Source organism: Carassius gibelio, chromosome B7 (genome assembly GCF_023724105.1).
Source record: "Carassius gibelio isolate Cgi1373 ecotype wild population from Czech Republic chromosome B7, carGib1.2-hapl.c, whole genome shotgun sequence".
In the NCBI taxonomy this organism is placed as follows: domain Eukaryota; kingdom Metazoa; phylum Chordata; class Actinopteri; order Cypriniformes; family Cyprinidae; genus Carassius; species Carassius gibelio.
The window spans coordinates 276,106-300,621 of NC_068402.1; the positions used below are offsets into that span (position 1 = coordinate 276,106).

The 24,516-nt window shown below is 41.2% G+C and overlaps 1 protein-coding gene across 1 annotated transcript in view; it reads right to left on the reverse strand.

Moving 5' to 3' along the window:
- Nucleotides 1-24,516, reverse strand: part of LOC127962245 (uncharacterized) — a 211,841-nt gene that overhangs the window by 39,049 nt on the left and 148,276 nt on the right. Inside the window, exons 2-3 of the transcript XR_008154539.1 lie at nt 10,829-16,300; nt 644-740 (exon numbers count right to left, since the gene is read on the reverse strand). The gene's annotated coding sequence lies outside the window, so the exon portion shown is untranslated. The remainder of the gene's footprint in view (nt 1-643; nt 741-10,828; nt 16,301-24,516) is intronic.

Below are 24,516 nucleotides of genomic sequence, written 5' to 3' on the forward strand. Positions count from 1 at the left end.
AAACAAAATACATTGCGTCAAAGCACTGAACAACATTCATTTGGAAAACAGTGTCTCAATAATGCAAAATGATAGTTAAGGCAGGTCATCTCTGTTCAGTTAAATAGTGTCTGTGCATTTATTTGTAATCAGGTCAATGATATCGCTGTAGATGAAGTGACCCAAACTAAGCAAGCCAGAGGCGACAGCGGCAAGGAACCGAAACTCCATCGGTGACAGAATGGAGAAAAAAACCTTGGGAGAAACCAGGCTCAGTTGGGGGGCCAGTTCTCCTCTGACCAGACGAAACCAGTAGTTCAATTCCAGGCTGCAGCAAAGTCAGATTGTGCAGAAGAATCATCTGTTTCCTGTGGTCTTGACCTGGTGGTCCTCTGAGACAAGGTCTTTACAGGGGATCTGTATCTGGGGCTCTAGTTGTCCTGGTCTCCGCTGTCTTTCTGGGCAGTAGAGGTCCTTTCTAGGTGCTGATCCACCATCTGGTCTGGATACGTACTGGATCCGGGCGACTGCAGTGACCCTCTGATCTGGATACAGACTGGATCTGGTGGCCACGGTGACCTCGGAACAAGAGAGAAACAGACAAATATTAGCGTAGACGCCATTCTTCTAATGATGTAGCAAGATGTTTCCGGTTCCAGTTTACCTAATTAATGCAGCCTAAAAATCCTTTAACGGATTTGGATATTAAAAGCATATTAGTATGTTATGTGTATGCCAGGTTAAAGAGATGGGTCTTTAATCTAGATTTAAACTGCAAGAGAGTGTCTGCCTCCCGAACAATGTTAGGTAGGTTATTCCAGAGTTTAGGCGCCAAATAGGAAAAGGATCTGCCGCCCGCAGTTGATTTTGATATTCTAGGTATTATCAAATTGCCTGAGTTTTGAGAACGCAGCGGACGTAGAGGAGTATAATGTAAAAGGAGCTCATTCAAATACTGAGGTGCTAAACCATTCAGGGCTTTATAAGTAATAAGCAATATTCTAAAATCTATACAATGTTTGATAGGGAGCCAGTGCAGTGTGGACAGGACCGGGCTAATATGGTCATACTTCCTGGTTCTAGTAAGAACTCTTGCTGCTGCATTTTGGACTAGCTGTAGTTTGTTTACTAAGCGTGCAGAACAACCACCCAATAAAGCATTACAATAGTCTAACCTTGAAGTCATAAATGCATGGATTAACATTTCTGCATTTGACATTGAGAGCATAGGCCGTAATTTAGATATATTTTTGAGATGGAAAAATGCAGTTTTACAAATGCTAGAAACATGGCTTTCTAAGGAAAGATTGCGATCAAGTAGCACACCTAGGTTCCTAACTGATGACGAAGAATTGACAGAGAAACCATCAAGTCTTAGACAGTGTTCTAGGTTATTACAAGCAGAGTGTTTAGGCCCTATAATTAACACCTCTGTTTTTTTCTGAATTTAGCAGTAAGAAATTACTCGTCATCCCATTTTTTATATTGACTATGCATTCCATTAGTTTTTCAAATTGGTGTGTTTCACCGGGCTGCGAGGAAATATAGAGCTGAGTATCATCAGCATAACAGTGAAAGCTAACACCATGTTTCCTGATGATATCTCCCAAGGGTAACATATAAAGCGTGAAGAGTAGCGGCCCTAGTACTGAGCCTTGAAGTACTCCATACTGCACTTGTGATCGATATGATACGTCTTCATTCACTGCTACGAACTGATGGCGGTCATATAAGTACGATTTAAAACATGCTAATGCACTTCCACTGATGCCAACAAAGTGTTCAAGTCTATGCAAAAGAATGCTGTGGTCAATTGTGTCAAACGCAGCACTAAGATCCAATAAAACTAATAGAGAGATACACCCACGAAATGAACAATTCCTGTATAAAATGGGACAGCAACCTTTATATCAGTGGTTCTCAACCTTTTTTCCAGCTATGGTCCCCATAAATAAAACACCTGATGCTGTCGGGAGCTGACCAATTTTGTGAGATTCAGCTTGAATGAGTAACACAAAGAAGTTGCAATTGTAACGCTTGTGTTATACTTTCCGCATGAGCAATCCGGACGCTTACACGGCCAGCGCGGACGCAGACTTCTTCAATTTATACTTCTGAATGCACAGGCTGATGGCCTGCTCTGCCATTGCCCAGAATTATTGCACATCTGACTGTCTTTATATTATTTTATTGACGGATTGCACAGGTTCGAGTAGCAATGAGCTTCTTCACTCTGCCTGCACATGTGCAATTTTGTTTTTGAAGCCTACTGACCAGGCGCACCTGTACGCGCGGTCGTCTGCTCTGAGCCTCGACATACACTCTCCAATGACATTTTTACATCACGCCTACCTAACGGTCCATAGCGGATTCGCGGAAGCAGAAAGTTTGACAGAGGCTTTAAGATGCAGGCTTGCATGACCTGACGTGCAACATTTCAGAAAATGTGCGTTCACAAATGTAGCCTAATTTGATCCAAATATGGAAAGCACTTTTGAATTTAATAATATGAGGTTCTCTCTTGAGATATTTTGCCACATTTCTTCAATTAAGGATTGTTACATAGTGTATGGTGTTTCCATTTATCTGAACTTCTTCAAGTGAGTTGCGGGGCAAAAAAAAAAAAAAAAATCCAGCACTTCTCCTTCAATACTGATACTGCGACTATTGACAGTTTGTACGTGTTCATTCGCTGGCATTTTTTGAATTTCTTTTTTTTCTCCCTTAAAAATCAAATTTGTCCATTCTGATGCGCAATTTTACCTTAAAGGCAATTTACCTAATGGCTGTTGATGACTATTTGAACTGAATTCTGCCAAAGTGCGCGCTTGTATGTGTTCGTTAAATGCTTATGCCAGTGCTCATGTCTGAAAATAATATATGAAGAAGAAAAAAATCACATAAAAACAATAGGATATAGATTATATTTCATTAGTAACAAATTTTTTTTAAATTGATGTAAACAATAAAATTTTACAAACTGATAAAGTTTTTTTTTTTTTTTTTTTTTTTTTTTTTCAGCATTTGGTGCAGGCCGCATTAGAATTCGTGACGGGCCGCGGGTTGAGAACCACTGCTTTATATCAAACATTTTTAAATCGTCCACAGCTGAGCTTTGCGGGAGGATGATCTGCGCCAGATCGCGTGAAGTGAATGTAATGAACAAAGTCATTTTCAGATGCAATGAAAAACAAAAATAAAACAAAAAAACATGGATAACCTAGATTAGTCCCAGGCTCTGTTCTGAAGTAAAATAATTATAATTACTGTTAATCAAGAGTAACAAATTTTTACGGATTAATCGCCAATTTTCATTTGCTGAATGTTTTCTTTATTTTTTATTTTTTAAACACGCTAAAAAAATAAATTAACTTTTTCAGAGGAAAAAAATATATGAGTCGTGTATAGGTTTCATTTTAACGGATCAATCACCTATTTTCGTTTGCTGCATGTTTTTTTTTAAACACGCTAAAAAATAAATCAGCGATCAAACAGCTGAAACAAATAATACTTAATTTTTGGTCACACATAAGGCATAATTTAAAAATGCTGGTAGTTTGAAAAATCAAGAATAATAACAGAGTTAATACTAATTATTGCTAAATGCTGGACCGTTCCCATTTCGCTCTGCATATGGAACCTGAAGATTTTTTTAAACCAAGAATGAATCGAAATGAAAATGAAATTAAAACATTTAGCTTATATATATCTATATCTATCTATCTATCTATCTATCTATCTAATATATATATATATATATATATATATATATATATATATATATATATATATATATATATATATATAATATAGGCCTTATATTTATTTACTGTTTAATAAAAATAGCATGCATATGATCCTTTGTGTTAAGGTCTTCTTTTAATTTTTGTTTATTAGACTGTAGTCTAAGACTATCCTACATTTTAAAAATTAACAAATTGTAAAAAAAAAAACTGTTTTTTTTTTTAAATGTTACAATGTTATATCATAATGTTATTGTTGTTTTACTTCCTTCTTTTATCTCATTTTACAATTACATTCATTTCGCAATCCGTCCCTTTGTTGCTCCTGGCGGTAGTTTCGCGAATGATTTTAACACGCGACTGAATTACACGGGACGCGCGGCGGTAAGCCCCAGAAAGGCTGGCCACCTACTGTATATCAATAACTCATTATAAGGCACTGTAATTTACTCATTAATATGTCAATATTCCATTCTTCATATCAATTATAGTGATATCTCTTACTGTAAATTACTGCAAATCAAACAGTGGTTTGTCCAGCAAACGGCCGTAAGATTAACTTATCAACTTTCAATAAAGTCATCACTTCTTATAATTCAAGGAAAATATTCTCTGGCCATGAAAACATTATCCTATCATTATGAAATTGTTTACTAAAAAGTAAAGAGCGTGTAGCTAGATCAGACATTTCATTGACTCGTAATGTGAGCGGTTCAGAGGCAATCATGAATATATATTGCCTTTTAATAATTGAACTAATAATACATCAAACTACAAATCACACAGAATAAATACGCGTACGACAATACAGACAGTAAACTTTGTACAAGACATAACGGAATCCAAATAAGGGAGAGAGAGAATGAATGAGAGAGAAAGGACGAGAGAGAGGTGAGAAAGAGAGAGAGCGTGATCACAGACTAAGCTCAGTTATGCAAACTCGTCTCTTGTGATGCTTTGTGTGCTGGAGCAGCGTGAGCGTGGTCTTTGTGGCTAGGCTCTCTCGTGTCTTCTGGGGCTGCTGCGGAATCGTGCGGTATTTGAAAGGTCCAACAAAGCAATGTTTCAGAATTCGTCTTCCTCGTGTGGAGAGGCGAATAGGTGAATAAACTTAGTAAGGAAAAAAAACGAACAACGAGATGAAAGCTCCCGAAGGAGCCATGAGAACGGCTGTCCTCTCAGCCGCCATACTGAGAGGGACGGCGATAGGAGAGCGGACCAAGGCCGCGCAGATGGATGAGCAGAAGTGCGGAAGCGAAGAGCAGAAGCTAAGAGGGTCAAGAGCAAGAGAGCGAGGAACTTCCTGGGTCAGCTCTTATGGCTTGAAATGGTTCACGCCTCTGTTCGTGTGAACAACAAATGAACTCAATACATCTTATTAATAAAATGACGAAGGTAAAGAATGTTAAGAAAGGTTTGTTTGTGTGTGTGTGCCTATGTGTGTGTGTGTTGTGGAATGTGTTTCGCTTCTCCTTTGAGGCTGCTCACGTGACTCTGGAATTTCTTGTCGTAAATAATTTAAATCCAGCCAGGCTGGCGCCAGGCATTTAGTGTAAAAAGGTTTCATTTTATATGCCTGAATTTAACCCATGAATCGATGACCTGCATATCTGTTACATCTCCCCCTTTTCGTCGGATGAAGTCCCTGTGTGGACATCATCGGATGGCAATCATCAGGATGGGCAGGACACTGGACATACCAATGTTAAACTTTCTGGCAGCAGCAGCGGCTCTGAGCAAAGCTCCCGGGAACTGATTGGAGCAGTGGTGGTGTCCACTTAACTCCATTTGTGTAACAGTCACTTTCTCATCTTGGCTGAACATGTGTTTGACATCGGCCTCAGTGTGAGTGAGGGAGTCCTCTCTCCATCGGATCCCTGTCCAGCTGTATTCGGTTACAGGGCTGGGGTAGTGTGCCCTGTCGTTGGTGATCAGGAGTCTCAGTGGTTCTCTCGGTGGCAGCTGTCCTCTCTTTGGCTGACAGCACAGCACTGCAAACCACAGCAGCATCCTGGTACAGACAATAGGGAGAGAGAGAGAGAAAGGAGAGGAAGAAACAAGCGAGGGCTGTCTTTGGTTGGACAGGGTAGTCTCTTTACTTCGTGGGCGGCGACTGGGTTTAGCTCGCCCTGGCCCATGTTTTGCCACATCTTGCTGCTGGCATGATGCTTACTTCAGTGTCTTGTCAGTGGCCCTGGTGCTGCGTGGTGCAGCACATGATGCGTCATGGAAATATATTGGCATTATCCCCCTTTTGCTCCATGGCATTAGAAGCCCTGGCATTTTGATGTCAGACGGTTAACAACCCACAATGTTTTTTGCATCATGCAGTGGTCTGGAGCGTTGGTTGTCAGTAACTGTAGACTGGTTGCAAGGGTGGATGAAGGGGTCTGAGAGGTGGTAAAGCAAAGTCATTATGGAGGTTGTAGAAGCCCGCATGTCCGCTATGTTGGTCTGTGTAGACAACGGAGTCAGCGTAAGCATTTCTGAGGTAGGCAGTTTAGCTAGTAAAGTTCTTATGCTGTGTGTAATCACTTCACCCTTGAATGTGGGTGGATGGGTTGGGAATGACCACAGCCTGTTGTGCCAGTTTTGGCAAGGGTGTCAGTTTGATCTTTTAAGTCCTTGTCTAGACTTGGTAGTTTCGAGTGTCCTTTTCCCTTCTTCCAGTACACAGTCACATTGTGTGTTTTTGTGATGTTGTCACATTGCTGGAACAGGTGTTGGTGTTTGACTGGCTTGTTGTTTGCAGTTTTGAAACCATTCTGTTTACAGCATGGAAGATGGCACACGAAACTGAGTCTAGCATAGTTAGAGTCTGTACAGGCTTTGTTCAAACAGATGTTGAAATCAGCTGGTGAGTTGGCATAGTCGAACAGACACCTGTTGAAGTTGGACTGACGGTCGCCAAGTGTTAATGCCAGTTTGTGTTGGTTTTCCGGGTGCACCGGAATGGTCCAGAATCCAGAGGCCACATCAAGTGTAGGGAGGATTGTGGCTCCTCTGATTCGGGGCATTTCTTGTTCCAGCTGGGTCTTGTGCCATCGTGACAGCGGCACTGTCTCCTCTCCTCTCCTCTCTCACGCTGCAGTTTTCCACAAGTTCATCAAACAACCGCAGTAAGAATATTTCTTCAAGCACGGTGAGTAATGGCTTCTCCTACAATTGTTATTTGCACCTCTTGCCACATGTACAGTTTATCTATCTCTGTCGCTGATGAGGGATTCACATGTGATAAATGCAGGGAAACAGTTAGGCTGACAGAGAAGATTTCAGAATTAGAGACACGCATCCAAACTTTAATTGAGGACAGTAAGAATGTTAGGGCTCTAGATATGGCTTTGGATGCGTCTAGCTCAGGGATTCCTGTACATTGTCCGGTTCCAGCAGAGCCCCTGCAGCAGGGCAACTGGGTGACGGTGAGGCAGCGTAGTCGTGGGTCAAAACACCGCTCTTCTGTTCCGATCAAAACATTAAACAGGTTCTCCCCACTCAGTGATGCACCCACTGAGAAACCTCATGAAAGTGCTCTAGTTATTGGCGATTCTATTGTACGGAACGTGAATATAGAGACACCAGCCACCATAGTCAAATGTTTACCGGAAGCCAGAGCGCCTGACATCTTGGCAAATTTAAAAGTGCTGGCTAATGCTAAACGTAAATACAGTAAGATTGTTATTCATGCCGGCGCTAATGATGTTCGACTTCGCCAGTCGGAGATCACTAAAAATAACTTTAAAGAGGTGTGTGAACTTGCAAGCACGATGTCAGACACTGTAATATGCTCTGGTCCTCTCCCTGCTTACTGTGGTGACGAGATGCATAGCAGATTGTCATCACTCAATGGCTGGATGTCTAAGTGGTGCCCACAGAATAACATAGGTTATATAGACAATTGGACGAGCTTTTGGGGCAGACCTGACCTGTTTAAAAGAGATGGTCTTCATCCCTCCTGGGGTGGCGCCACTCTCCTGTCTAGAACTATGGCAAATAGTCTTAGTGTTTATACTTGACTAACTGGGGCCCAGGTCAGGAAGCAGACAGACTGGCTAAACCAACCGTCTGCTAGCTGCCTCCCGTCACAGAGGTCAGTTAATTCTCAGCACATAGAGACTCTTTCACCTAGATATCACACTATAGAGACTGTGTCTGTTCCACGAACTAGAAAATACAAAAAACGTCCAAACCAAGTTAAGGTTAACAATTTAATTGAGGTTCAACAAATAAAAAACAAATGCAATATGGATAAACAAATGATAAAGATTGGCTTATTGAATATCAGATCCATTTCTACGAAAACACTTTTTGTAAATAATATGATAACTGATCATAATATAGATGTGCTCTGCTTGACAGTAACCTGGCTAAAACCTGATGATTACATTATTTTAAATGAGTCCACCCCCCAAGATTATTGTTATAAACACGAGCCGCGTCTAAAATTCAAAGGGGGAGGAGTTGCTTCAATTTATAATAACGTTTTCAGGATTTCTCAGAGGGCAGGCATCAAGTATAACTCGTTTGAAGTAATGGTGCTTCATATAACATTATCCAGAGAAACCAATGTTAATGATAAATCCCCTGTTATGTTTGTACTGGCTACTGTATACAGGCCACCAGGGCACCATACAGACTTTATTAAAGAGTTTGGTGATTTTACATCTGAGTTAGTTCTGGCTGCAGATAAAGTCTTAATAGTTGGTGATTTTAATATCCATGTCGATAATGAAAAAGATGCATTGGGATCAGCATTTATAGACATTCTGAACTCTATTGGTGTCAGACAACACGTTTCAGGACCTACTCATTGTCGAAATCATACTCTAGATTTAATACTGTCACATGGAATTGATGTTGATAGTGTTGAAATTATTCAGCCAAGTGATGATATCTCAGATCATTATTTAGTTCTGTGTAAACTTCATATAGCCAAAATTGTAAATTCTACTTCTTGTTACAAGTATCGAAGAACCATCACTTCTACCACAAAAGACTGCTTTTTAAGTTATCTTCCTGATGTATCCGAATTCCTTAGCATATCCAAAACCTCAGAACAACTTGATGATGTAACAGAAACTATGGACTCTCTCTTTTCTAGCACTTTAAATACAGTTGCTCCTTTACGCTTAAGAAAGGTTAAGGAAAACAGTTTGACTCCATGGTATAATGAGCATACTTGCACCCTAAAGAGAGCAGCCCGAAAAATGGAGCGCAGCTGGAGGAAAACAAAACTAGAGGTATTTCGTATTGCTTGGCGGGAAAGTAGCATATCCTACAGAAAAGCATTAAAAACTGCTAGATCTGATTACTTTTCTTCTCTTTTAGAAGAAAACAAACATAACCCCAGGTATTTATTCAATACAGTGGCTAAATTAACGAAAAATAAAGCCTCAACAAGTGTTGACATTTCCCAACACCACAGCAGTAATGACTTTATGAACTACTTTACTTCTAAAATCGATACTATTAGAGATAAAATTGCAACCATTCAGCCGTCAGCTACAGTTTCGCATCAGACAGTGCACTATAGACCCCCTGAGGAACAGTTCCACTCATTCTCTACTATAGGAGAGGAAGAATTGTATAAACTTGTTAAATTATCTAAACTTACAACATGTATGTTAGACCCTATACCATCTAAGCTCTTAAAAGAGGTGCTTCCAGAAGTCATAGGTCCTCTTCTGACTATTATTAATTCCTCATTGTCATTAGGATATGTCCCCAAAACCTTCAAACTGGCTGTTATTAAGCCTCTCATAAAAAAGCCACAACTTGACCCCAGAGAACTAGTTAATTATAGACCAATCTCGAATCTCCCTTTTCTGTCCAAGATACTAGAAAAGGTGGTATCCTCACAATTATATTCCTTCTTAGAGAAAAATGGTATATGTGAGGATTTCCAGTCAGGATTTAGACCGTATCATAGTACTGAAACTGCTCTCCTTAGAGTTACAAATGATCTGCTCTTATCATCTGATCGTGGTTGTATCTCTCTATTAGTTTTATTGGATCTTAGTGCTGCGTTTGACACAATTGACCACAACATTCTTTTGCATAGACTTGAACACTTTGTTGGCATCAGTGGAAGTGCATTAGCATGGTTTAAATCGTACTTATATGGCCGCCATCAGTTCGTAGCAGTGAATGAAGATGTATCATATCGATCACAAGTGCAGTATGGAGTACCTCAAGGCTCAGTTCTAGGGCCGCTACTCTTCACGCTTTATATGTTACCCTTGGGAGATATCATCAGGAAACATGGCGTTAGCTTTCACTGTTATGCTTATGATACTCAGCTCTATATTTCCTCGCAGCCCGGTGAAACACACCAATTTGAAAAACTAATGGAATGCATAGTCGATATAAAAAATTGGATGACGAGTAATTTCTTACTGCTAAATTCAGAAAAAACAGAGGTGTTAATCATAGGGCCTAAAAACTCTACTTGTAATAACCTAGAACACTGTCTAAGACTTGATGGTTGCTCTGTCAATTCTTCGTCATCAGTTAGGAACCTAGGTGTGCTACTTGATCGCAATCTTTCCTTAGAAAGCCATGTTTCTAGCATTTGTAAAACTGCATTTTTCCATCTCAAAAATATATCTAAATTACGGCCTATGCTCTCAATGTCAAATGCAGAAATGTTAATCCATGCATTTATGACTTCAAGGTTAGACTATTGTAATGCTTTATTGGGTGGTTGTTCTGCACGCTTGGTAAACAAACTACAGCTAGTCCAAAACGCAGCAGCAAGAGTTCTTACTAGAACCAGGAAGTATGACCATATTAGCCCGGTCCTGTCCACACTGCACTGGCTCCCTATCAAACATCGTATAGATTTTAAAATATTGCTTATTACTTATAAAGCCCTGAATGGTTTAGCACCTCAGTATTTGAATGAGCTCCTTTTACATTATACTCCTCTACGTCCGCTACGTTCTCAAAACTCAGGCAATTTGATAATACCTAGAATATCAAAATCAACTGCGGGCGGCAGACCCTTTTCCTATTTGGCGCCTAAACTCTGGAATAACCTACCTAACATTGTTCGGGAGGCAGACACACTCTTGCAGTTTAAATCTAGATTAAAGACCCATCTCTTTAACCTGGCATACACATAACATACTAATATGCTTTTAATATCCAAATCCGTTAAAGGATTTTTAGGCTGCATTAATTAGGTAAACTGGAACCGGAACACTTCACATAACACCGTACTTTCTACATCATTAGAAGAATGGCATCTACGCTAATATTTGTCTGTTTCTCTCTTGTTCCGAGGTCACCGTGGCCACCAGATCCAGTCTGTGTCCAGATCAGAGGGTCACTGCAGTCACCCGGATCCAGTACGTATCCAGACCAGATGGTGGATCAGCACCTAGAAAGGACCTCTACTGCCCTGAAAGACAGCGGAGACCAGGACAACTAGAGCCCCAGATACAGATCCCCTGTAAAGACCTTGTCTCAGAGGAGCACCAGGACAAGACCACAGGAAAAAGATGATTCTTCTGCACAATCTGACTTTGCTGCAGCCTGGAATTGAACTACTGGTTTCGTCTGGTCAGAGGAGAACTGGCCCCCCAACTGAGCCTGGTTTCTCCCAAGGTTTTTTTCTCCATTCTGTCACCGATGGAGTTTCGGTTCCTTGCCGCTGTTGCCTCTGGCTTGCTTAGTTGGGGTCATTTCATCTACAGCGATATCATTGACTTGATTGCAAATAAATGCACAGACACTATTTAAACTGAACAGAGATTACATAACTGAATTCAATGATGAACTGCCTTTAACTATCATTTTGCATTATTGAGACACTGTTTTCCAAATGAATGTTGTTCAGTGCTTTGGCGCAATGTATTTTGTTTAAAGCACTATATAAATAAAGGTGACTTGTTGATTCAGTTTCCTGTAGTCACTGGTGGGTCGCCACTCGCAGTTAGTTTTGAGGGCGGGCCGGAAGAGGGCTGAGTAGGTGCTGTTGCATGGATGGATGACACCTTTCTCCAGCATAGATTCGATGATCTCCTGCACTGGTTTGTGTGAGGCGATGGGAATCTTGTACTGTTTGACAGAAGTGGGAGGAGCATCAGGGTGCGTAGGTTGGTAAGACCACAGTCTAAAAAGTCTTTGGCACAGTATTCTTTGAGCTTATACAGAACTTGTCTGAGTCTTTTGGTGATCTGTATCGCTCTGAAGTGCATGAGCATCTTGTAGAATTTGCTGCACTTGAGATTGAAAACCTGTGTAAGGCTCCTCCATCTGTCAGATCCATCCCGCTCACCTGGTCTTTGCTCACCGACATGACAGATGTGATGGCGACGAATTTGAAGGGTGCAGTGAACAATATGTTGTTTGTACTCCCTTCGGGTATCAGTGCAGGTGGAATGGACTCAATGACAGGTAGTACAAGTTCAAAGTCATTAAAGTCATGGCTCACTAGCCATCCCAGCCCGTAGGCCTTGGGAATGTTAATGTCAGTTACCGTGCAGTTGTTGCACAGGATGTAGGCTATACAAGATGACACTTCAGTGAGGGGTGTGCCTTCAAGTGTGAGTCCGAGTTCCACACATTCAGGTGAGGATTGGAAGAAACCCAGCGTGTGGTTTAAGGTTTGACCACATTGCAGGTTGAGCCGAACAGCGACCCCTTTGGTGTAAGCTGGTACCACCATACCCTGTTCGTGTTGCAGAGGCTTGAACTTGAACCACGGCTGGCAGGTGGGGTTCCCGTGACCTCTGTGACCTGACCGTCTGGCTCTGTGGGAGTTCCTGTGACCTCTGTGAATTGACAGTCTGGCTCTGGCAACCGGTGTGGCTGGAGGGAAAGAGGTTCTCGCACTTGAGCAAAGTCTTTTAGCTGTTTGAAGTTCAGTAAAGGGTCAAAGTGGTCTAACAGGTCTTTGCCGATGAGAAATGTATGAGTGTTCATTGGTGAGACATAAATGGGATGTACTAGACTCATCAGACCGATTGTCAGGTAAATGGAAACAACCTGTTCAAACCGGATGTCATTCTGGCTGTACGACTGTACATTCTGTTTCCAAGTTTGAGGTGTAAGAGTTCGATCTTGTCTCTTAGCTTCAAATTGGAGTCTTTTGAAAAGGTGAGATGAAATCACCGTCAGGTTTGATCCTGTGTCGATCAGGTCTTCCATGCTCACTCAATTTCGGCCCACCCCCTTTTTGACAAGGCTGCCCAGGAATGTTGGCATCAGGGCAGGTGTGACAAACGATGGGTGGTTAGGACCGGTCTTGTGTAGCTCACTGCAAAGGCAAGTAGTCAAAACAGCATTTTCTGGTACCTTGTGTTTGCGGTACCTCGTGTGAGAACCTGTGCTGTCTCGTTCAGGGTGTGCAGCTGTCAGCTGTGGAGCTTGGGTTATGCTGTCACCTTGTGATGTGACAGTTAGCTCTGTGGTCTGTGGATGATGAGCAGTGTTCTGGGTGCTTGGCTCTTACAGATGGCAGTTAGACAGGGTGTTGGTTTCAGTTCTTATGCTTAGACATATGATGTCTGGTTCATCTTCCTTGTCTGTCTTGCGAGTTTTCATGTAAAGAAGCTCTTTCAGCACCCTCAGGATCTCTGCTGTCTCAGACGTGGCTGCCCTGTGTTTTTCTGACGTGGGCTCAGGTTTGAGCTTACCAGTGTCATATCGAGAGTGGTTCCACTGCCGGCTGTCGGGGCTTTGTGTCCTGGACGGTGGGGATCCGCTCTTTTTGGGTCGCCGGTACCAGAATCTTTCAGAGCGCTTGCTCTGCTGGCTTGGAACAGTATTGACTCTCTGTAAAAAGTTCTGTGACTGTGGTGTTGTAGGGCGCCCTCTAGGGTTAACTCCAAGCAGTGCTCAGAGACAGAGACTTTGGGGTTTTTCACAGTCTTTTCATAAATAGTCTTTTGCTTGGTGCAAGCTTTGTGGGCTAAGTTCTGTAACTCTTGTAGTCATGTTACGCAGACACGCTGGGACTCTGAGATGAAAACTCCAACTGGCATGTAGGTTTCGGAGGAACAGAGTTTTTAAGTCGACATCCTGTTGCATACCTGGTTCGTTGCATGCTCCGAAGTAGGCTATTCGTAGCTGACTACAGAAAGTCTGTGGGTTTTCAAGTCGGCCCTGTTTGAGGTCCATAGCAATAAGGAGCCCATGGTCTGAGTCTGGATCAGAGAATTCAAGAGTCAAAGTTTGTAGCAGTTGCTGGTAGTACGCTTTGACAGTCTCTGGTTGACGATCCAGAACACAATGCACATCACGGCTGGACGTGATTTTTAACAGGTACAATGTGTTCACATCTGTCACGTTGGTGAGAGTTTGCAAGTGAAAGCCAATATCTAGTAAATAAGCGTGAACGTCATGTCCTCCTGCAGGATCTGGGTTGAACGTAGGGATGCTTCGGGCTAGCTTGTCAAGTTCTCTGTGAGCCGTGCAGGGTTTAGTGGCATGCATTCTCTGGAAGGGTTCTCCCCCCTCCGTTGTTGACCGGTGTTCTTGTAAGCTGGCTGGTGATTTCTTGAGCCGTGAGCTTACACCCCCTTTTTCAGCTCTGGGTTCTTGGCTGAAAAGGTTGGAGTGGCGGGCCTGGAGAAACTTTGTGGTGTGCGTTTCTCCAATCCAGCCACTCTGTAATCTGTCAGAATCTTTCAGTTCTGTGTGAACAGTGTCAAGTTCATCTTGGAGCTCGTCTCTCTGCAGAGTAAGTTCATTGATTTTAGCTCGGGCCGCTTGCAAGTGTGTTTTGTAGGCCCAGGTTTTATAGTCTCTTTCTTTCAGTTCAGTTTCTGCTATTTTTAGGAGAGCGTCACCTTGCTGGAGTTTTTTGTTGAGTTCTTTTCTGGCTTCTCTCTCCAGCTGTTCTCTTTGATCTGTGTCAAGGCGAAGATCTTGCAGGGCATTGTGAAGTTTTTCTACTTTTTTCTGTAGCTTTGGATCTGTGTCGTCCTCTTTCTCGTGCTGGTTCTGGGTCTCGAGGAGGAGCTGATCAAGGCGACTCTGGGTTCGGGACTGGTCCTTCCAGGCCTCCTCCGCTTGAAGCTTAAGCGTTGCTGCTTGCTGTTCAAGGTCGATGTTGCTCCGTTCACTGAGCTGTGCCTGGGCGATGAGAATGTGAACTAGGCTTCTGAGGATCCTCGCAAGTTCTTTGTAGTAGTCGCTTTGGGTTGGATCGTGTGCCATCAGTTCATCTAGCTCGGTTTCTAGTTGCTCTGGGTGCTGCAGGTTACTGGCGTCCTTGGGCAGGAAGGGGGTCATAACGGCTTTCAACCATGTTGAGAGGTGGCCCCCAAGGACTTCTGGACTGGATGTCTGGAACATCCTGACTCCCTGTCGGTGAGAGAAGCACAGCACACACACAAAAAGACCAATGCAAGATCGTTCTATGGTTAACAAGCTATATGATTATTGTTTGTTTATTGACTTTATCAGCTTCATTACAGGTACCCAAAGACGTTTGTCGTAGGGGAACACTGAATTATTTTGCTGTTACAGTGAATTGTCAAAGCATATTTACTTAAGTTAAAATACAAGATTAAAAGAAAAAGAAGAATAAAATACTTAAATAAAGGTATGCGAAGTCCATTTAAAATCCATAATCATTTAAGAGTCTACACATATATGGAATAGGTGATCTCCTGAATTGTTCCGTATCGTATATTAATACGGGCTGTGCCGTTTATGAGAATTTTGGGGCTAACTGATCCAAACAGTCAGACGGTTCAGCAGCCAATTAACTTGTGATTTGACAGGCAGTAGCCTAGCGGGCGCGTGATGACCTCGGCTGCTGGTTGTCGCTCTACTATTTAGCTTCTTTGGTGGCTCTCACAGGTTACTGTCTCTATGTGAAATGAAAGAAACAAATCACAACAGAACAGAGGATAGAAAAAGAACAAAGTGAAACACAACACTTGAAATGAGATAAAAATAATAGAAACACGATGTGTTACTGAGAATAAGGAGGCCTAAGCCTACTGCTAGATTTTAAGATAGGGCCAACAGGTGTGTGGCTATCTGGGCAGGAAACCTAGAAATATGGTGTGGCTTGAAGAAGCAAATGGGTCAAACACTTAAAATATATCTGGGGGAATATCTAATATTCTGTGGCTTATAAAAGTGGATGGGTTTTATCACATTTGCTTCACCTGGGTGAATTGAGGCCATTCAGGTGGAAACCAGTGGCTTGGTCAACCTCTCTGGCGCTCCCCAAACATTCGACCGCAGTGTCCCTGGCCCTCTGTTACTCTGGCGCTGTGCCCTCTCAAAGAGCTTGTGACTTTTAACACAACCGGGCAACACCAAGATGTCAACCGCCAGACAGCACTAAAAAATTGGGCTGTTCCCTAGAACCCTCTCTTAAAAGAAGAGTGGCCCCGATTTAGGCCCAGGATTAGGTACTGGTCCCAGAGATTGCGTCGTGTGTCGGCTGGACTGATTGACTATCGTTGGAGTGCCAAATTGCTGATGTCGCCACTGCATGTACGCAACGGACAGAGATAAGAGGAACCGAGTTTCACTCACAGCCAGTGTCGGTAACACTGGTCGGGCAGCCTTGCTCACTGGAAACCTGAGATGACTGTCCAATCACCAAGGGAGTTCTACAATCAAATACACAAAGGATGAACAAAGGAAACTTAAAGTTAAAACTTAAATTGAGGTTTGTTTAACATCAATTGAGTAAATATATATGCAGAGGTGGGTAGAGTACCCAAAAACTTTACTCAAGTAAAAGTAAAAGTAATTCTAGAAATATTTACTCAAGTAAAAGCCCTAATTAAAGCTGCAAGCAGCGATGAACGGGCCCTCACACCCGGGCTCCCCACCAGCGAGTGGCATTAGTAAAAAGGTTAATGGTGAGAAATATGCATTTAAAGTCATAAATTTGATTGGAATATATCAAAGTATATTCCGTATATGTTCCAATCTTCCTGTTGCCAGCAGGTGGCGCTATCATTATTATGGAATATTGGCCTTCAGATGTGTTCAGACCAGGACTCTTTATCGAACATGTGAAGTTTGTGGAAGATTGAACAATTTATGCCTGAGTTATAACAATTTCTCTTGCTGAGGCAAGACATCAAACTTGTCATGGCGCCATGGACACGCCCTTTAACAAAAACTCAAGATCTTCACAAGTTTACATTGCACAGGCCTTTAGATTAGACTGACCACCAAATATATATTAATCTCAAAAAAATTCTAGGAGTAGTTTGTCGCAGCGTAAAAGATGCCACTTCCTGTTGCCAGCAGGTGGCGCTATGACTATAACTGAATATGGGCATGTAGATCTGTTAAGGGCAGAAGTCTTATCTAACATGTGAAGTTTGGGGCAGATTGGACATTGTATGTCTGAGTTACAGCAAGTTCCTTTTTCATGGCGAAACATCGAAATTTGTCAGGCCGCCACGGACACGCCCTTTAACGAAACCTCAAGATCTTCACAATTTAACATCGCAAAGGCCTTTAGATTACACTGACCAAGTATGGTGTTGATCTGAATAAATCTCTAGGAGGAGTTCATTAAAGTACAACCCCTGAAAATTGCAAAAACAACACCAATTTTGCAGAGAAAATTCTAAATAACCGACTTCCTGTTGGGATTCGGGTTTCGTACCAAGAGACTTTTTTGTAGGTATTGGTGTGTTACATGTGTGTACCGATTTTTGTACATGTACGTGAAAAATAGCTCGAGGCGCACTCCATTGAATGTTCATATGCACTCCATTGAAAGTTTATAGGTGGCGCTATCGAGCCATTTTGCCACACCCAATGGAATTTTGGCCTTCAGATCTGTTCAGGCCAGGACCCTTATCACACATGTGAAGTTTGGGCAAGATCGGACATTTTATGCCTGAGTTATAACATCTTTTATTCCCATGACAAGACATCAAACTTTGTAACGGCGCCATGGACACGCCTTTTAACAAAAACTCAAGATCTTCACAACTAAACATCACACAGGTCTTTAGATTAGACTGACCACAAAAAAGACATTGATGTCATAAAATTTCTAGAAATAGTCTGTCACAGTGTAAAATATGTCACTTCCTGTTGCCAATAGGTGGCGCTATGACTATAACTGAAAATGGGCATGTAGATCTGTTCAGTTCAAGAGTCTCATCCAACATGTGAAGTTTGGGGCAGATTGGACATTGTATGTCTGAGTTACAGCAACTTCCTTTTTCATGGAGAAACATCGAAATTTGTCAGGCCGCCATGGACACGCCCTTTAACGAAACCTCAAGTCCTTCGCAATTTAACATCGCAAATGGCTTTAGATTACACTGACCAAGTTTGGTGTTGATCTGAATAAATCTCTAGGAGGAGTTCGTTAAAGTACAAGCCCTGAAAATGGCAAAAACAACACCAATTTTGCAGGGAAAATTCAAAATAACCGACTTCCTGTTTGGATTCGGATTTCGTACCAAGATACTTTTTTGTAGATATTGGTGAGTTACGTGTGTACCAATTTTTGTACATGTACGTGAAACATAGCTCGAGGCACACTCTGTTGAAAAGGTGTAGGTGGCGCTATCGAGCCATTCTGCCACACCCAGTGGAATATTGGCCTGCAGATCTGTTCAGGTCAGGACTCTTATCACACATGTGAAGTTTGGGGAAGATTGGACATTTTATGCCTGAGTTATAACATATTTTATTCCCATGGCGAGACATTGAACTTCGCCATGGTGCCGTGGACACGCCTTTTAATGAAAACTCAAGATCTTCAAAACTGAACATCGCACAGGCCTTTAGATTAGACTGACCACAAAAAAGACATTGATGTCCAAAAATTTCTAGGAGTAGTTTGTCACAGCGTAAAATATGTCACTTCCTGTTGCCAATAGGTGGCGCTATGACTATAACTGAATATGTGCATGTCAATCTGTTCAGGTTCGGAGTCTCATCAAACATGTGAAGTTTGGGGCAGATTGGACATTGTATGTCTGAGTTATAGCAACTTCATTTTTCATGGCGAATCATCGAAATTGCCAGGCCGCCACGGACACACCCTTCAACGAAAACTCAAGATCTTCGCAATTTAACATCGCAAAGGCCTTTACATTAGGCATTCCAAATTTGGTGTTGATTTGAAGAAATCTCTAGGAGGAGTTCGTTAAAATACAACACATGGAAATGACCAAAATTACACAAAATTTGCTCATAATACTAAAAATAACCGACTTCCTGTTGGGTTTAGAATTTTGCTCCAAGAGTCTTTTTTCTAGGTTTTGGTGTGTTACATATGTGTGCAAATTTTCGTGCATGTACGTGAAACATAGCTCGAAGGCTGTTGATTTTCTTAGTATAGGTGGCGCTGTCGAGCCATTTTGCCACACCCTCTTCTGAATCCTATATCAGACTAAAATTTTCACCAGCTTTGACGCGTGTGCAAAGTTTCATGACTTTTTGAGCATGTTTAAGCCCTCAAAAATGCGATTCATTCGGGAGAAGAAGAATCGGAATAATAATTAAAGCTGCAAGCAGCGATGAACGGGCCCTCGCACCCGGGCTCACCGCCATCGTGTTGCTTTAGTAAAAAGGTGAACGTTGAGAAATATGCATTTAATGTCCTTAATATAAGTGGAATATATCAAAGTATATCCCACATATGTGCCAATCTTACCGTTGCCAGCAGGTGGCGCTATCATTATAATGGAATATTGGCCTTCAGATGTGTTCAGGCCAGGACTCTTATCAAACATTTGAAGTTTGGGGAAGATTGAACATTTTATGCTTGAGTTACAACAACTTCTCTTGCTGTGGCAAGACATCAAATTTTGTCATGGCGCCATGGAAACGCCCTTTAACAAAAACTCAAGATCTCCAAAAGTTAACATTGCACAGGCCTTTAGATTAGACTGACCACAAAATATATGTTAATCTCAAAAAAATTATAGGAGTAGTTTTTCGCAGCGTAAAACATGTCACTTCCTGTTGCCAATAGGTGGCGCTATGACTATAACTGAATGTGGGCATGTAGATCTGTTAAGGGCAGACGTTTTATCTAACATGTGAAGTTTGGGGCAGATTGGACATTGTATGTCTGAGTTAAAGCAACTTCCTTTTTCATGGCGAAACATCGAAATTTGTCAGGCCACCATGGACACGCCCTTTAACGAAATCTAAAGATCTTCGCAATTTAACATCGCAAAGGGCTTAAGATTACACTGACCAGGTTTGGTGTTGATCTGAATAAATCTCTAGGAGGAGTTCGTTAAAGTACAACCCCTGAAAATTGCAAAAACAACGCCAATTTTGCAGAGAAAATTCTAAATAACCGACTTCCTGTTGGGATTCGGATTTCGTACCAAGAGACTTTTTTGTAGGTATTGGTGTGTTACATGTGTTTACCGATTTTTGTACATGTACGTGAAACATAGCTCGAGGCGCACTCTGTTGAAAGTGTATAGGTGGCGCTATCGAGCCATTTTGCCACACCTGATGGAATTTTGGCCTTCAGATGTGTTCAGGCCAGGACTCTTATCACACATGTGAAGTTTGGGGAAGATCAGACATTTTATGCCTGAGTTATAACATCTTTTATTCCCATGGCGAGACATCGAACTTCGTGACGGCGCCATGGACACGCCTTTTAACGAAAACTCAAGATCTTCACAATTTAACATCGCACAGGCCTTTAGATTAGACTGACCACAAAAAAAAAAATTGATGTCATAAAATTTCTAGGAGTAGTTCATCGCAGTGTAAAATATGTCACTTCCTGTTGCCAATAGGTGGCGCTATGACTATAACTGATTATGGGCATGTCAATCTGTTCATGTTAGGAGACTCATCAAACATGTGAAGTTTGGGGCAGATTGGTCATTGTATGTCTGAGTTATAGCAACTTCCTGTTTCATGGCGAATCATCGAAATTCGCCAGGCCGCCACGGACACACCCATTAACGAAAACTCAAAAGCTTCGCAATTTAACATCGCAAAGGCCTTCAGATTAGGCATACCAAATTTGGTGTTGATCTGAATGAATCTCTAGGAGGAGTTCGTTAAAATACAACGCATGGAAATGACAAAAATGACACAAAATTTGCTCATAATATTAGTAATAACCGACTTCCTGTTGGGTTTCGGATTTTGCTCCAAGAGACTTTTTTGTAGGTATTGGAGAGTTACATGTGTATACCGATTTTCATACATGTACATGAAACGTAGCTCGAGGCGCACACCGTTGAACGTGTATAGGTGGCGCTGTTGAGCCATTTTGCCACACCCACTTCTGAAACCCATATCAGACGTAAATTTTCGCCAGTTCTGAGGTGTGTGCAAAGTTTCATGACTTTTCGAGCATGTTTAGGCCCTCAAAAATGCGATTCATTTTGGAGAAGAATAATAATAATAATAATAATAATAATAATAATAATAATAATTAAAGCTGCAAGCAGCGATGAACGGGCCCTCGCACCCGGGCTCACCGCCATCGTGTGGCTTTAGTAAAAAGGTGAACGTTGAGAAATATGCATTTAATGTCCTAAATATAAGTGGAATATATCAAAGTATATCCCATATATGTGCCAATCTTACCGTTGCCAGCAGGTGGCGCTATCATTATAATGGAATATTGGCCTTCAGATGTGTTCAGGCCAGGACTCTTATCAAACATGTGAAGTTTGGGGAAGATTGAACATTTTATGCTTGAGTTACAACAACTTCTCTTGCTGTGGCAAGACATCAAATTTTGTCATGGCGCCATGGAAACGCCCTTTAACAAAAACTCAACATCTCCAAAAGTTAACATTGCACAGGCCTTTAGATTAGACTGACCACAAAATATATGTTAATCTCAAAAAAATTATATGAGTAGTTTGTCGCAGCGTAAAACATGTCACTTCCTGTTGCCAATAGGTGGCGCTATGACTATAACTGAATGTGGGCATGGAGATCTGTTAAGGGCAGAAGTTTTATCTAACATGTGAAGTTTGGGGCAGATTGGACATTGTATGTCTGAGTTACAGCAACTTCCTTTTTCATGGCGAAACATCGAAATTTGTCAGGCCGCCATGGACACACCCTTTAACGAAATCTAAAGATCTTCGCAATTTAACATCGCAAAGGGTTTAAGATTACACTGACCAGGTTTGGTGTTGATCTGAATAAATCTCTAGGAGGAGTTCGTTAAAGTACAACCCCTGAAAATGGCAAAAAAACCGCCAATTTTGCAGAGAAAATTCTAAATAACCGACTTCCTGTTTGGATTCGGATTTCGTACCAAGAGACTTTTTTGTAGGTATTGCTGTGTTACATGTGTATACCGATTTTTGTACATGTACGTGAAACATAGCTCGAGGCGCACTCTGTTGAAAGTGTATAGGTGGCGCTATCGAGCCATTTTGCCACACCTGATGGAATTTTGGCCTTCAGATGTGTTCAGGCCAGGACTCTTATCACACATGTGCAGTTTGGGGAAGATCGGACATTTTATGCCTGAGTTATAACATATTTTATTCCCATGGCGAGACATCGAACTTCGTGACGGCGCCATGGACACGCCTTTTAACGAAAACTCAAGATCTTCACAACTTAACATCGCACAGGCCTTTAGATTAGACTGACCACAAAAATACATTGATGTCATAAAATTTCTAGGAGTAGTTCATCGCAGTGTAAAATATGTCACTTCCTGTTGCCAATAGGTGGCGCTATGACTATAACTGAATATGGGCATGTCAATCTGTTCAGGTCAGGAGTCTCATCAAACATGTGAAGTTTGGGGCAGATTGGTCATTGTAGGTCTGAATTATAGCAACTTCCTGTTTCATGGCGAATCATCGAAATTCGCCAGGCCGCCACGGACACGCCCATTAACGAAAACTCAAAAGCTTCGCAATTTAACATCGCAAAGGCCTTCAGATTAGGCATACCAAATTTGGTGTTGATCTGAATGAATCTCTAGGAGGAGTTCGTTAAAATACAACGCATGGAAATGACAAAAATGACACAAAATTTGCTCATAATATTAGTAATAACCGACTTCCTGTTGGGTTTCGGATTTTGCTCCAAGATACTTTTTTGTAGGTATTGGAGAGTTACATGTGTATACCGATTTTCATACATGTACATGAAACGTAGCTCGAGGCGCACACCGTTGAACGTGTATAGGTGGCGCTGTTGAGCCATTTTGCCACACCCACTTCTGAAACCCATATCAGACGTAAATTTTCGCCAGTTCTGAGGTGTGTGCAAAGTTTCATGACTTTTCGAGCATGTTTAGGCCCTCAAAAATGCGATTCATTTTGGAGAAGAAGAATAAATATAGCTGCAAGCAGCGATGTCGGGCTCAAGCCACCAATGCCATCGCCACCCCGGTGGCATCAGGTAAACTGTGCCCAGCGGGCACATGCATTCACAATATCCCTCTGGCAGTGAGGTTTTAAAGGATATGGCAGTTAAAGGGTTAATCCGAATCATCTAGACTTTAAAATCACATTCACAGAACAATATATATATATAACTTTAGTAACACTTTACAATAAGATTCCATTCATAAACATTATGTTAACATGAACAATATTTATATAGCATTCATTCACGTCAGTTAATATTCCAAACTTAAACATTAAAACATTGTTTTATTGTGATTTTTTTCCAAGCACATTTTACCAATTCCTAACCATATCAATCTTAATAACTACCATTATTTTTTTATTTAATCATTTATGAGTGCTATACAATAGTCCAGGAAAGCTGGAAGAGAAAAACAGGTCAAGAAGAACTGACAAAAAGAATTGCAAAATAATTAGGAAATAATGTGAAGATTAATTTTTAGTCAATTCTGCAAGACAGACTTTCAGGAAAGGAGGTGGAATAAAAATGAGCTCCTAAATCTTAATCCCGGATTCTGGAAGATATACTCCTCAAACCATCGAACAAGAGGAGGTGGTGCTGGTCCTTCACGAGTCACTCTAATCTGTTCATAAAGCCTATATATAAAGTCTTTATATATAGTATTTCACAATACTTCATGGTATTCTAATTAAATAATTTTTTGGAATCTTAGATCTCTCAGAGCCTGACACCGAGTAATTCTGGAGACTCCAGGAAAGTGGCAGTTCTGTAAAATGTTGGCGCTGGAGACTAAATGCTCCCTGATAGTTTCACACCTAATTCACTTAACACACACACACACACACACACACAGTGACAGAGGTACAGAGTGACATCAGATGTATGATAGTTTTTTAATTTTCTATCATCCATATAGTGTTGTATAGTCATGAAACTATTGTCATGAGACCAGTCATTCTGAGGAAATATGCCTCAGAATGACTTGTCTTTTATGTGTACATTTTTTTTTAAGTGTTTAGAAGCTGCACTTTAAAAAAATAAAAATACATTTACTGGTTCCTTTTTTACTATTATTTAAAAAAAATCACCACGACAAAACCCTTCAAGCTATCCAAAATTCATTCACACCTGTTCTGTAAGATTAATTCTTTAAACAGTGGTAAAAGAGGATGTGGGGCTGAACCTTCAAGAGTCACTCAAAACGAATCTGTCCATAAAGCCTATAAAGAATTATTCTTAATATACAGTTCACAATACTTCAGCTTGTTATTCTAATTAAGTGAGGGTCATTTTATCAGTAAAATACATAAAATACATATTATTTTATTTGAAAGATTTCTATAAATTATTTAAATCATACTCGTTTCTCCAATAATTATTTAAAAGTAATCCTATAGCTCCCTCAGGTGGCCATTATAGGTACTAAGAATTGCAAGCTTGATTTATAAGTTATGATAGTTTAAATTTTATGCTGGCTCTTGAAAATGATAAAGCTATGAAACTTACTGTG